A 12,238-nucleotide genomic window follows, 5' to 3' on the forward strand; every position below is an offset into this window, starting at 1 on the left:
TTAAGCACTTGCCTGAAAAAAAATACCAAGGCTACTCAAAACAAGTGTTTCTTATTAGGTAATTTAACTTGATTGATTGCATAATCTCTGCCTCAAATGCTCATCAAACTCCCTTTACTTGGCTAGCTGCTGCTTGTTCTTCAAGTCTCCCCTTTACACGATTCCCTTATAAAGTCCTTCCTTGAAGACATGTACTGGATATAATCTCCTTGTTCTGCCTTCCCACAGCACCCTGCCCTTCTCCTCCTGTCATTCATCGCATCTGTAATTCCTGGTCTGTTGGCTGTATTTCAGTTTTGCCCATGAACTTTAGGAGAGCAGGAAGCAGGCAAGTCTTGTTCACTCATCTATCTCTAACACATAACCCAGGGCCTGGCTTTCAGTAGGTCATCAATTGAATTGTGAAAGTGAATAGAATCAAAATATTGGTTACTAAGAATGTTGTATTAGTAACTTGGTATTTTAATATTTTAAGCCTGAATTTCAGTGAATTCAGATTAAGAAGATCTGTAAAATTTTAAAGCATCACCAAACCTCACTTTTCCCTTATTTATTTTTCCTTCCTTCTAAACCAGAACTGTGAAATTGAATGAAAAGAGGCCAACAGCTTCTCTCTACCTGCTCTCAGGGATAATTACCAGAAAAATGGTCAAAAGGCTGACAGCAGCACGGGAGAAGAGATTAATAAACCTTCAATACAATCTGATAGCCTGTTGGTCTTGACTCAGGACAGACTGAGGAGAAAGTGTTCACAAGATGCCAGGATCTTATGTCAGCTCTGAAATTTCCTTTGACTAAACATGCTAAACAAAACAATACAAAACAAAACAATAAAAAAGATTATTTTAAGCATATGTTGACCCACATTCTCCCTTAAAAAATGAAAGTGACAAGCATTTATATTTAAGTAGCAGAAAGGTATTCTAAATCCCTACCTTTGCATTTTAGCTGTGTCTGTGTGTATTTCCAAGTGGATTGTGCACGTATGCATATGAGGGTGAATACATGCCTTCGCTTATGCATGTGCCATCATGTATGTGTAGGCATCAGTAAAAGTGGAGATAATAAACAAGGGCAAGGGGTACAGAAGAAATGGTAATGCTAATGCTAACAAGCATTTGCTGCCTTTTCTGGTGCTGATTTTATGTACCCTGGAGGAAGTACTGATGACCTGCACAGAATGTGGACAAGAATTCAGGAGGTTAGAACTTTCCAACTGCATTAGTAACAAGACACGTTGACTTGCAAATCCTACTGTGCTAATATTTATGATTTTTAATATATTCTTACATCATCTGCTTAGCAGCAAGCAAGAAGGATTTAATGAATATGAATTTGACTGTGGGAAAGGAATGTGGAGGACTGTAGTTCTTACATATTGATATTTTAGTTTGAAATTCCACCCACCAGTTGATAAGACTGAATTCCATTTAACTTTCTAAGAAGAAATGAATACACACTCCAAATTCTACCTGCATCCCCTGTTAGATAATCTATTTTCTATAACCATTGGTATAGTAATGACTTTGGTTTAGCATTTAATCGCTTAGAAAGCACTGTCTCGCATGTAACCTTCTGTCTTCCGCTGTCAAAACTCTGCTCACTCACCAATCCTCAGCTCAAATGCTACTTTTCAACAAAGCTTTCCTGCATTCTCTTGATTACTAGAACAATCTCTCTCTCTCTCTCTTTTTTTTTTTTTTTTTTTTTTACAGCCTGTGTATCAGCATTCTACTCTGCCTCCCTAGGGGCAGACTCTGTTTGCAGTGGGGAAGTCTTATGGCCCTAACCCTGTTGAGAGTCAAACTGTCTAGTTAAGGTTAATCAACTGGTAACTTATCTGCCTAAATATATGAGTCATTCTCCTATATGACCTTTGTCAGAAATAAAATTCAGGCTTCATCTTCCATCTGCGTTCCTCCTTTGTCCTATTTTTATTGCTTCAGAGAAGCAGGGGTGATTCCTCTGGACACTCAAAGACCCAAACCATCTCCCAAGGAGTCCTGTGCCTGCATTGTTGCTTATTATCCTGCCTGGCTCTGTGCAGCCCCCCTTGACTAGAGGTAGTTTCCACTACCTTGCAAGATAGAATCCAGAAGGCTTAGTTTGTGTTCTCCTCTTAAAGTGGAGCCTGGGACCCAGACCTGGGTGCATGTAGTTCATTAGGAAGGCAATCTCCTGGGGCAGGAGTAAGGAACTTGGGAGAGGGAGGAAGTAGGGAAATCCATTATAAGAGTAGGTTATCAAGCTCACCACTGAAGGTAACAAAGCTCTCACTTGTCCCCTCAACTTCTGAGCATAATATGTTCCCTTCTCAGAATTGTCTCCATGAGGACCAACTGCAAGTATTTATCTTTAAGTTCCCATTTCCTGTTGGTTAAGGTTGCCTGCACTTTCTGGGCTGCCTATGTAGGCATGAGGAAAGAGCATTCGAGTTTCTATGGGATGAGAGCCTTTCCAGGGTGAAAAGTTAAAAAACTGCAGTACCTGCTTGAGGTAAGACACCATCTACAAAAATAAGTTGAAGTCAGTATGGAAGCCAGCCATGGCTGAAATGGGACGAGGCTAAGAGAGTGAGTTGAGTCATTAGAGTCACCTGAAACACATGACCTTCAAGCCCACATTAAGCTGTCATTACCTGTATTTCCAGCCTCCTCTCCTTCCACTTCTCCTTACCACACAGAAGGCAAATTGCATTAAAGTGCATGCGGTTCTACAAATACCCCATTCCATTTCATACTTCATGCATTCCATATGCCAACTCTTTCACATTCTCACTCCTACTCAGCCTCCAAAGCCCTGCTTAGGTGTCTGTGCATAAGAATCTCTTCCTCCTTTATTTTATGTAACTTTTTAATTGAAGTAAAATATATTTAGAAGTACAAAAATTATAAGCACATTGCTTGAGGATTTTTTGCAGAGGAACATATCTATGTAACAATTTCACAGATCAAAAATACAACATGTTCAGCACCCTAGCATCCTGCTTTTGTCCCACCATAATCACACACGCCTCCTCAAAGTAATCACTATCTTGATTTTCATCACCATAAGTATTTTTGTCTTATTTTCAAATTTTATATAAATGGCATTATACAATTTGTATTAATTTCTGACTTCTTCCATCCAATATTTTGTGAGATGTATCCAAGTACTTGTGCATAGCAAAATTTTTTCTCAATTCTGTTTAGTATTTCCTTGTATTAATATATTACAATTTGTTTTTCTCCTTTCATGAACATTGGGTTATTTTCAGCTTTGAATATTGTGAAGAAAGCTTTATGACTAATATTATACATTACTTTTAATAAAAATACACATCCATTGCTATTAGGTATATACCTAAAAATGCTTATTGCCTTAGGGCTTATTGGTCTGAAATTAGTATATCTAAACTCTACCTCCATCCTATTACTTTCAGTTTTTCTTATCCTTACATCTAATGTTTATTTTGGGGTGGCAGCATTTACTTGAGTTTGCACTTCTGCTTCTCTAGGAACAGGTTTTAAGTTTGTAGTGGGGAGGCTTGCCTGGAGTCATGCTGTGCTTGGGTTCGTCTGTCTAGTTCTGAAGTTATTAGGGGGCCATTCTGCCACAAGTCATACTCTCCATTGACAATGATAACTTAATCAGTGATAATGTTGCACCTAAGTTTACCAGATAAAATACATCATGTTCAGTTAAATTTGAATTTCTGATAAACAACAAATAAAGTTTACTCCCATCCACAGATGTGCTTCTAACATGCATATTTCCCCACATACATGTCTGTTTTCCTCACCATATTGTGAGCTTTCTGAGGATAGAGACTGAATCTTTGTGTGAATTATCCACAGGCACACATGGCCTAGCAGACATTTAGAACTCAATAAATGCAAATTAAAATGAATTGAATGTCCATTGGGTAGAAACTGTAAAAGTAGACCAGAACCATACGCATAAAACTTAACTCAAAATATATATATATTTTTTTGAGATGGTGTCTGTGTCACCCAGGCAGGAGTGCAGTGGCATGATCTTGACTCACTGCAACTTCTGCCTCCTGGACTCAAGCAATCTTCTCATCTTAGCCTCCCAAGTAGCTGGGACTACAGGCATACAGCTAATTTTTTTCTTTTAATATTTTTTCATAGAGGTGGAGTTTTGCCATGTTGCCCAGACTGGTCTTGAACTCCTTGACTCAAGCGGTCCACCTACTCAGCCTCCCAAAGTGCTGAGATTACAGGTCTCAGCCACTGTGCCCAGCCAAAAGAAAATGTTTAAGTATTTCACCCATTCTACTAACTTTACCAGGAAAAGCATAAAGCTCAACAGAGATTTCAGTGACGTGATCCCTTTTTGATATAATCAGTATTGCAAATAGCTCAGAGACTGTTTCTTCCCTTTCTTATGATGGAAATCATTTCTCCATGTAAAAAAATCAAGCCAGTAGAAAGCTATTTTGGGCATGAAATATTATTATAGGTTAAAGTGAAATAACTCTGAAAGCCTCAAACTTCAGTGGATAAAGACCTTTGCCTACCAGACACCAGCCAACCAACCTTATTGAGTCTGCATCTGCTCTGCCATATGCCTAAGACTTCTAACCCCCCATTTCTATGAAGCAATATGAAGGACCAATTAACCATTTTAGTAACTTTAGTACATTCTTGTTTATGCTTTGTCTTATAATGTTATTTATTTGGCTATTGTTTCCTAGATATGTTAATAAACTCTCAAGAAACCATATTTTTGGGAACAGTAGACACTGGGGACTACAAGAGAGAGAAAGGAGGGAGGACAGCAGGATTGAAAAATTACCTATTGGGTACTATGCTCACCACCTGGGTGACAGGCTCAATTGTACTCAAAACCTCAGCATTATGCAATATACCCATGTAACAAACCTACATATGTACCAGTGAATCTAAAATAAAAGTTGAAATTTAAAAAATAAAAACACTATTGTTATTGCTTTTAGAAAAGAAACTATCCCTTCAGAACCTGAAAACATTCTCATTCCTAAAGATTGAAACTGCTATAACATATATTCCATCAAATATTGAAAAGAATAATATAAATATGGTGTATAGACTTACATAACTCTAGATGGAAAAATCAGGATTAGTTGTAAAGTTGTAAGAAAGTATATTTTGTATCAACATAAGAAATATATATATATATATATATATATATATATTTTTTTTTTTTTGAGATGGAGTCTCACTCTGTCGCCCAGGCTGCAGTGCAGTGGTGCAACCTCAGCTCACTGCAAGCTCCGCCTCCTAGGTTCACCCCATTCTCCTGCCTCAGCCTCATGAGTAGCTCGACTACAGGCGCCCGCCACCACACCTGGCTAACTTTTTGTATTTTTAGTAGAGATGGGGTTTCAACATGTTAGCCAGAATGGTCTCGATCTCCTGACCTCATGATCCACCCACCTCGGCCTCCCAAAGTGCTGGGATTACAGGCGTGAGCCACCACGCCCAGCCAAAATAGTTTTTTAAAAAACTTAGAATCCTTTAATTACAGGGTGGATTGACCTGGAGGATAGCAAGTCTTCTCTTACTAAATCTGTTTAACAGCAGAGCTGGATGAACTCTTGGGATGTCATAGAAATACATTTTTATAAAATAACTGTATTAGTCTGTTTTCATGCTGCTGATAAAGACATACCCGAGATTGGGTAATTTATAAAGGGAAGACATTTAATTGACTCACAGATCTACATGGCTGGAGAGGCCTTACAATCACGGTGGAAGGCAAAGGAGGAGCAAAGTCATGTCTTACATGGTGGCAAGCAAGAGAGAATGAGAGCTTGTGCAAGGAAACTTCCCTTTATAAAACCATCAGAGCTCATGAGACTTATTCACTATCACAAGAATAGCACAGGAAAGACCCACTGTCATGATTTAACTGCTCCCACTGGGTCACTACCACAACACATGGGAATTGTGGGAGTTACAATTCAAGATGAGATTTGGGTGGGGACACAGCCAAAACTTATCAATAACTTTAAACTTTTCAGCTAAATCAATTTGCTCTGTTATATCCCTCAGTTATGTTTCTTCTAACATAAAACATATAAAAATAAATATATAAGCTATTAGTGTATACTGATAAGTATGAGGAAGAAAATAGACTGAGTCATATAATAGGAAGTGTTTGTAATATGATTTGGCTGCATCCCCACCCAAATCTCTCTTTTTTTTTTTTTTTTTTTTTTTTGCAGTTGCAAGGTTTAATAGAGTGAAAACAGAGCTCCCATACAATGGGAGGGGACCCAAAGGGGGTTGCCGCTCCCTGCTCAAATGCCTGGGTTTATATCCCAATCATTGTGCCTCCCCCTGTGCTCTCAGGTGATATATGATTTGACTATTTCTTTACCTCCTGCTCCTTAGCCTAATTTGTATTTTAGTGAGCCCTCTTTACTACCTGATTGGTTGGGTGTGAGCTGAGTTACAAGCCCTGTGTTTAAAGGTAGGTGTGGTCACCTTTCCCAGCTAGGCTTAGGAATTCTTAGTTGGCCTAGGAAATCCAGCTAGTCCTGTCTCTCAGTCCCTCCTCTCAACAGGAAAACCCAAGTGCTATTGGGGAGGTTGGACGATGACCGCTCTCTGAACTGCTTCCTGCTGAATTGGGGCATAGTAGGGGTCGTGCAGTTGAGATTTCCTCAGGAGGGGTGCCTTTGATGTCACTGACATTGGAGCATGGGCTAGCAGGCTGGTCCAAGGGTCCACGGTAGATCTTAGTCATGGACTGCATCTGGGGCTCCATTTGAAGAATGATTTGTAGTTTTACAGCTTTGATTCTGGAAGAGACAAACTTAACAAGGAGGTTAAAGATATAGGGATTGAAATGTATGACCTGAAGGGCAGGGGATTATTTCTTTGGCTCTCTTCACAGGCCCTGACTATCTGCTTGATAGTTTTGAAAAGGCCTGGTCCAGTAAATGATTTGGCCATCTGATGGGTGCTATCAATGCCTAAGTGAAAGGTTTGGTGAAGGGTTTTAAGTAATTTCCATTGATTAGCTGCAGGCAAAAGTATTTTCCTTCTTCGGTGGCTAGCCATCCTGAGGGGAGGAAACTATGTCCTCATGAGGTTCCCCATTCTATTTCCTCTGCTGAGTACTGGGGCTTGGTTTCTGAGAAGGGTTACCCCATACTAGGGGTCCTTCTATAAACATTCCTAATGAAGGATCCTGCCTTGTGGCTTTTTTGGCTTCAATATTCGCTTGGCGGTTCCCTTCTATTTCCCTTTCCTTTCTGATGACCCTGGCAGTGTAAGACTGCCACCTCTTTAGGTTTCTGTACAGCCAATAATAATCTCCTAATGGCTTTCTGGTGTTTGATAGGAGTTCCCTCAGATGTTAGGAATTCCCTTTCTCTCCATATTGCTGCATGGGCATGGAGGACTAGGTAAGCATACTTAGAGTCTGTATATATATTTACCCTTTTTCCTTATCCTAATTCTAGTGTATAATAGTCTCTGCTTTTGCCAGTATGTCTCTCCCTAACAAAGGAGTGGGGCTTTCAGGCATAATTAGAAAGGCATGTGAAAAGAGTAAAGTTCCTGAGTCACAACTTAGTGGCTGGGAGAACTATTTAGTGACTGCCTGTCCTAGGATCCCTCGGATAGTGACAGATCTGGAGGACAGTTGTCCGGGACAGGAGAGTAAGTAAGACTCAGAAGGCCATGCCAGTGTCCAAGAGGCAGTTAATCTCCTGGCCCTCAATGGTCAAGCATACCCAGAGCTCTGTGAAGGTGATGGCATGGGCTGGCACTTGCCCTGGGCACCCTCAGTCCTGCTACTGGATCATCCGGTTATTGGCTTCTGACTCAGAGGACCTTTGTCCCCTGGGGCAGTGGGCCTTCTAGTGATTCCCTTGACATAAGGGGCATGGACGAGGGGGTGTCTTATTTCTATTCAGACAATCTTTTTTTAAAGTGTCCTTGTAGACCGCACTGGAAGCAAGCCCTATTAGGCATTCGATTTGCCCAGCCTTTCTCTGTTCCAGAGCCTCCAAAGCCTGCTTGCCTGAGGGCCATGACTAAAGCGGTGGCCTTTTTTTTTTTATCCCGTCTGTCCCATTAACCTGCTCCTCCTGATCTCTATTTTTAAAAACCGAGGTTGCCAAGTTAAATAGGGTTTCTAAGTTTTGCTCTGCGCCTAAGGTGGACTTTTGAAGTTTTTTTCTAATGTCTGCAGTGACTGAGTGATAAACTTATCCTTTAAGATTAGTTGACCTTCAAAAGAGTCAGGTGAGAGAGAGGTATGTTTCCTCAATGCCCCCCTTAGTCTCTCCAGAAAGGCTGTAGGATTTTCTTCCTTTCCCTGTGTTATAGTGGACATCATTGAATAATTTATTAGGCTTCTTCCTAGTTTTCCTTAGTCCTTCTAGCACACAAGTTAGTAAGTGTCTGTGGCACCAATCTCCATGTTCTGATTCTGCGTCCCAATGAAGGTCTACACTGGGAACTGCCTGCTGGCCTGTGGGAAATTGTTCTTTTTCCTCTGTTGTCATCCTATCATTGACCTGACTGAGATACCAGAGATCGCCAAACTCTCAGGCTGCAGTTATGGCGGCACTTCTCTCATTTGGGGTTAGTGTCTGATCTACCAGTAACATTATATCTCTCCATGTCAGATCAAATGATTGTCCTAGCCCTTGTAAAACATCAACATGGCCATTGGGGTTATCTGAGAATTTACCTAGGTCTATTTTAATTTGCTTCAAGTGTGACAGGGAGAAATGTACATGCACTCTGACTGGGTCGAATTCTCCAGAATACATCTTAGGGGTGTTTTGCCTTGGGGGAAATGTTTCCCATCTGAAAAAAGAACATAGGGATGCCGGCACCCCTAGTCATTTAGTCATTTTCCGATGAGCATTAGTCCTAGAGCATCCTCTATGATCCTAATGCTTATTCCTTTCCAGGGTGCGTAACCACCCATGGACCTCTGCTTATTGGATTAGTTACACTCACCGATGTAGCAGTCCTGCACCCCATTTTCCACCTTTCTTGACCACAAACAAATGGGTCTGGGCTGCTGGATTCTACTGGTCCTTTACCAGTGGTGCCCAACATTGCCTTTGTGCTCAGAGGTGAATTCTAGAGCTGGACTGGGTTCCTGAGTATTTCATAACAACCCAGCTGCCCCATCAAGATGCATTCCCATAAACAACAGTTCTTATGCAAATTCATTTCAGAGATAGTGTAGGTAAACTTTTGAGTCAGGATTGAGATAGAGTTTTTTTTTTGATTCTGTAAGTACTTCAAGGCTTGGCTGAGTGTAAACAGCTTGCACATTCGAGCAGACCAATTATTAGGCAATTCTCCTAACTCTGCTTCCACAAGAGTTTCCCTATCAATTACTGAATACCCATTGTGTTTTTTTCTCAATCACCTGGGAGGAAACATCTATCGTCCTGTTCTGAAGGGAGTTCCTCCTAGGTCTTGTATGGTAATTAAGATTTAAATCCCCTGTTAGGAAATCTGCTGGGTTAAGGGATTTTTAGTGGTTAATGTTAAATCACCTTTTTCTAACAGAATAGCTCTGTACTCTAAGGTTTTTGAGTTAGTAAGCTACCTTTTTGCTTTTTTTTACTTAGGATAATTCCGAACTGGTGAGGTGTGTTCACAATAAGGTTTCCTCTAAAAGTTACTTTTCTACTTTCTTCTGCTAGCAAAGCAGTTGCCACTACCAATTGAATGCATTTGGGCCATCTGTGGGTTACTGGGTTAAGGACTTCTGATAGGAAGGCTACTGGTTGTCAGTGGTCTCAGTGCTTTCAGGCTATGCCCTTGTTTATGCTGACAACAAGGTAGTATTGGAGTGTTATAGGGTCATGGAGAGAACCTTCAATTATCAATTACAGGTTTTAAATTTACCCTGGCTTTTAAAGGAATAAGGTACACTGTTTTTTCTTTAACTACTTGTATATTTCTTTCTTTCTCTGCCTCTCTCTTTCCCTTCTCTCTCTTTATCTCTTTCCCCTTTTGTCTCTGTTTCTTTGTCTCTCTTTCTCTCTTCTCTCTTTTATCCTAGCCATTTGCAAACTTGGGGCCCTGGCAAGGGTGGTGGGCAATGGGTCCCTCATGCCCATCTGCCCATGTCAAGAGCTATATACCTAAATTTGCAGGAACACCAGGGACAAGACTCCTTGAGTTCATAGCCTAGGTGCCTAAGGACACAGCATAGAGCTTCCTTTGATCCCTTTGGAGATACAACCTGCTCTAATACTTGGGAGAGGAAGTGAAAGTCTGAAACATTAGTATCTGGAAGGCAGGGATCGGAGGAAGTAGATTCAGAGGTAAGGAGAATTTTGGGGCTGCACTTTGAAGAAGTCCATGGTCAGGACCCAGGTGGTATGGGTCAGAAGGAGAGGTAGGGGTGCACGCATGGGCAACTGTTGAGTAGAGACTTCTGGCTGTGCCATGATCTCGACCGGCCAATGCTGGGGGTTCAGGATGACAGCTTTCTGCCTCTAGTTGGCCCTCAGCTTCCCCCAGGAAAATTGAGAGTGGAAGCTGGTCCCAGGTAGACCAAAGCTCCCAACCCAGAAGGGTTGGGGGTTATTAGAAAGCCCTTCTCCAGACAGCATCACACCTGAGTCTTAAGTCCGTCAGCCACGCTAATCGTTTTTAACTAGCTGACAGGTGCCCGGTATTTTCCTCCAATTCTAAGGGAGGATAGGACAGAATAGCAGTGAAAGTGGTGCAATATTAATTACACTTTGGAGAATCCCTGTATGGTTGCCACCAAATGTTACGGGGGGCGGTCTTTGTTCTTAGAGCTCCCAAGATGGGGGTGGGCTGCTCCCAAGATGGCAACAAGCCTTTTGTTCTCTGACCTGGTGTTCTTGTCCTCATGGATTCCAAGGAATGGAACCTTGGGCTACGCAGTGAGTGTTATAGCTCTATTAGAAACCACAGGTCATAGAAGAGAACTGTGGAACCCAGCAACTAGTGTTCAGCTCCATAAGGACAAACCAGGGCCTTTAGCCATGCAGGAACAATGGTGAGCCTTTAAACTGATTGGGAGTGGCAATGGGTACCTAGCTGAATCAGGAGCACAGCGAACACCCTGCCAGATCCGGAGGGGTGGGAGTGAATGGCAGGTCTGCAACAGCGGCAAACAGCAGTGGTGGACAGCGAGTGAAAGCTCAGCTGAAGCCGTAATAAACACGGACCAAAAGAGTGTGCAGTTGTGAGATTTAATAGAGTGAAAACAGAGCTCCCATCCAATGGCAGGGGACCCAGAGGGGGTTGCCTCTCCTTTTGAATTTTAATGCCCATAATTCCCACATGTCATAGAAGGGACACAGTGGGAGGTAATTGGATCATGGGGGCAGTTTTTCCCATGCTGTTCTCTTGATAGTGAGTGAGTTATCAAGAGATCTGAAGGTTTTTGCCAGGTGCGGTGGCTCACGCTTGTAATCTCAGCACTTTGGGAGGCCAAGGTGGGCAGATCATGAGGTCAGGATATTGAGACCATCCTGGCTAACATGGTGAAACCTCGTCTCTACTAAAAAGACAAAAAAAATTAGCCAGGCATGGTGGTGAATGCCTGTAGTCCCAGCTACTCTGGAGGCTGAGGCAGGAGAATGGTGTGAACCTGGGAGGCAGAGCTTGCAGTGAGCCAAGATCACACCACTGCACTCCAGCCTGAGTGACAGAGCGAGACTCCATCTCAAAAAAAGAAAAAAAAAAAAAAAAAGAGAGAGAGATCCGAAGGTTTTTATAAGCATCTGGCATTTCCCCTGCTAGTTTTCATATTCTCCCATGCTGCCTTGTGAAGTGGTGCCTTCTGCCATGATTGTAAGTTGTCTCAGGCTTCCCCACATGTGAAACTGTGAGTCAATTAAAACTCATTTGTTTATAAATTACCAAGTCTCGGATATTTCTTCATAGCATCATGAAAAACAGACTACTATAGTTGGGGTGCTTACTTTAGACTGGGCAATCAAGAGGTCAGCTGAAGTCTGAAGACAAAGAATCAGCCATTCAAGATCTAAGTGAAGAACATTCCTTGAAGACGGAGTAGCTAGCAAAAAGGCCCTGATGAGGGAACAATTTGTCATGGGAGCAGATCAGAAAGAGGGTGACTGAGGCAGGAGCCTAGTGGGCAAGGGCAGGAGTGGCTCAGAAGAAGGTGGAGGAGGAGAGCAAGGTCTCACGCCCCATGGGTTTCTGAAATCCCTCAATCACATTGACACATTCAGGAAGATGCAACATCACACTCTTCACATCTC

This window comes from Gorilla gorilla, chromosome 10, assembly GCF_029281585.2.
Source record: "Gorilla gorilla gorilla isolate KB3781 chromosome 10, NHGRI_mGorGor1-v2.1_pri, whole genome shotgun sequence".
Classification (NCBI taxonomy): Eukaryota; Metazoa; Chordata; class Mammalia; order Primates; family Hominidae; genus Gorilla; species Gorilla gorilla.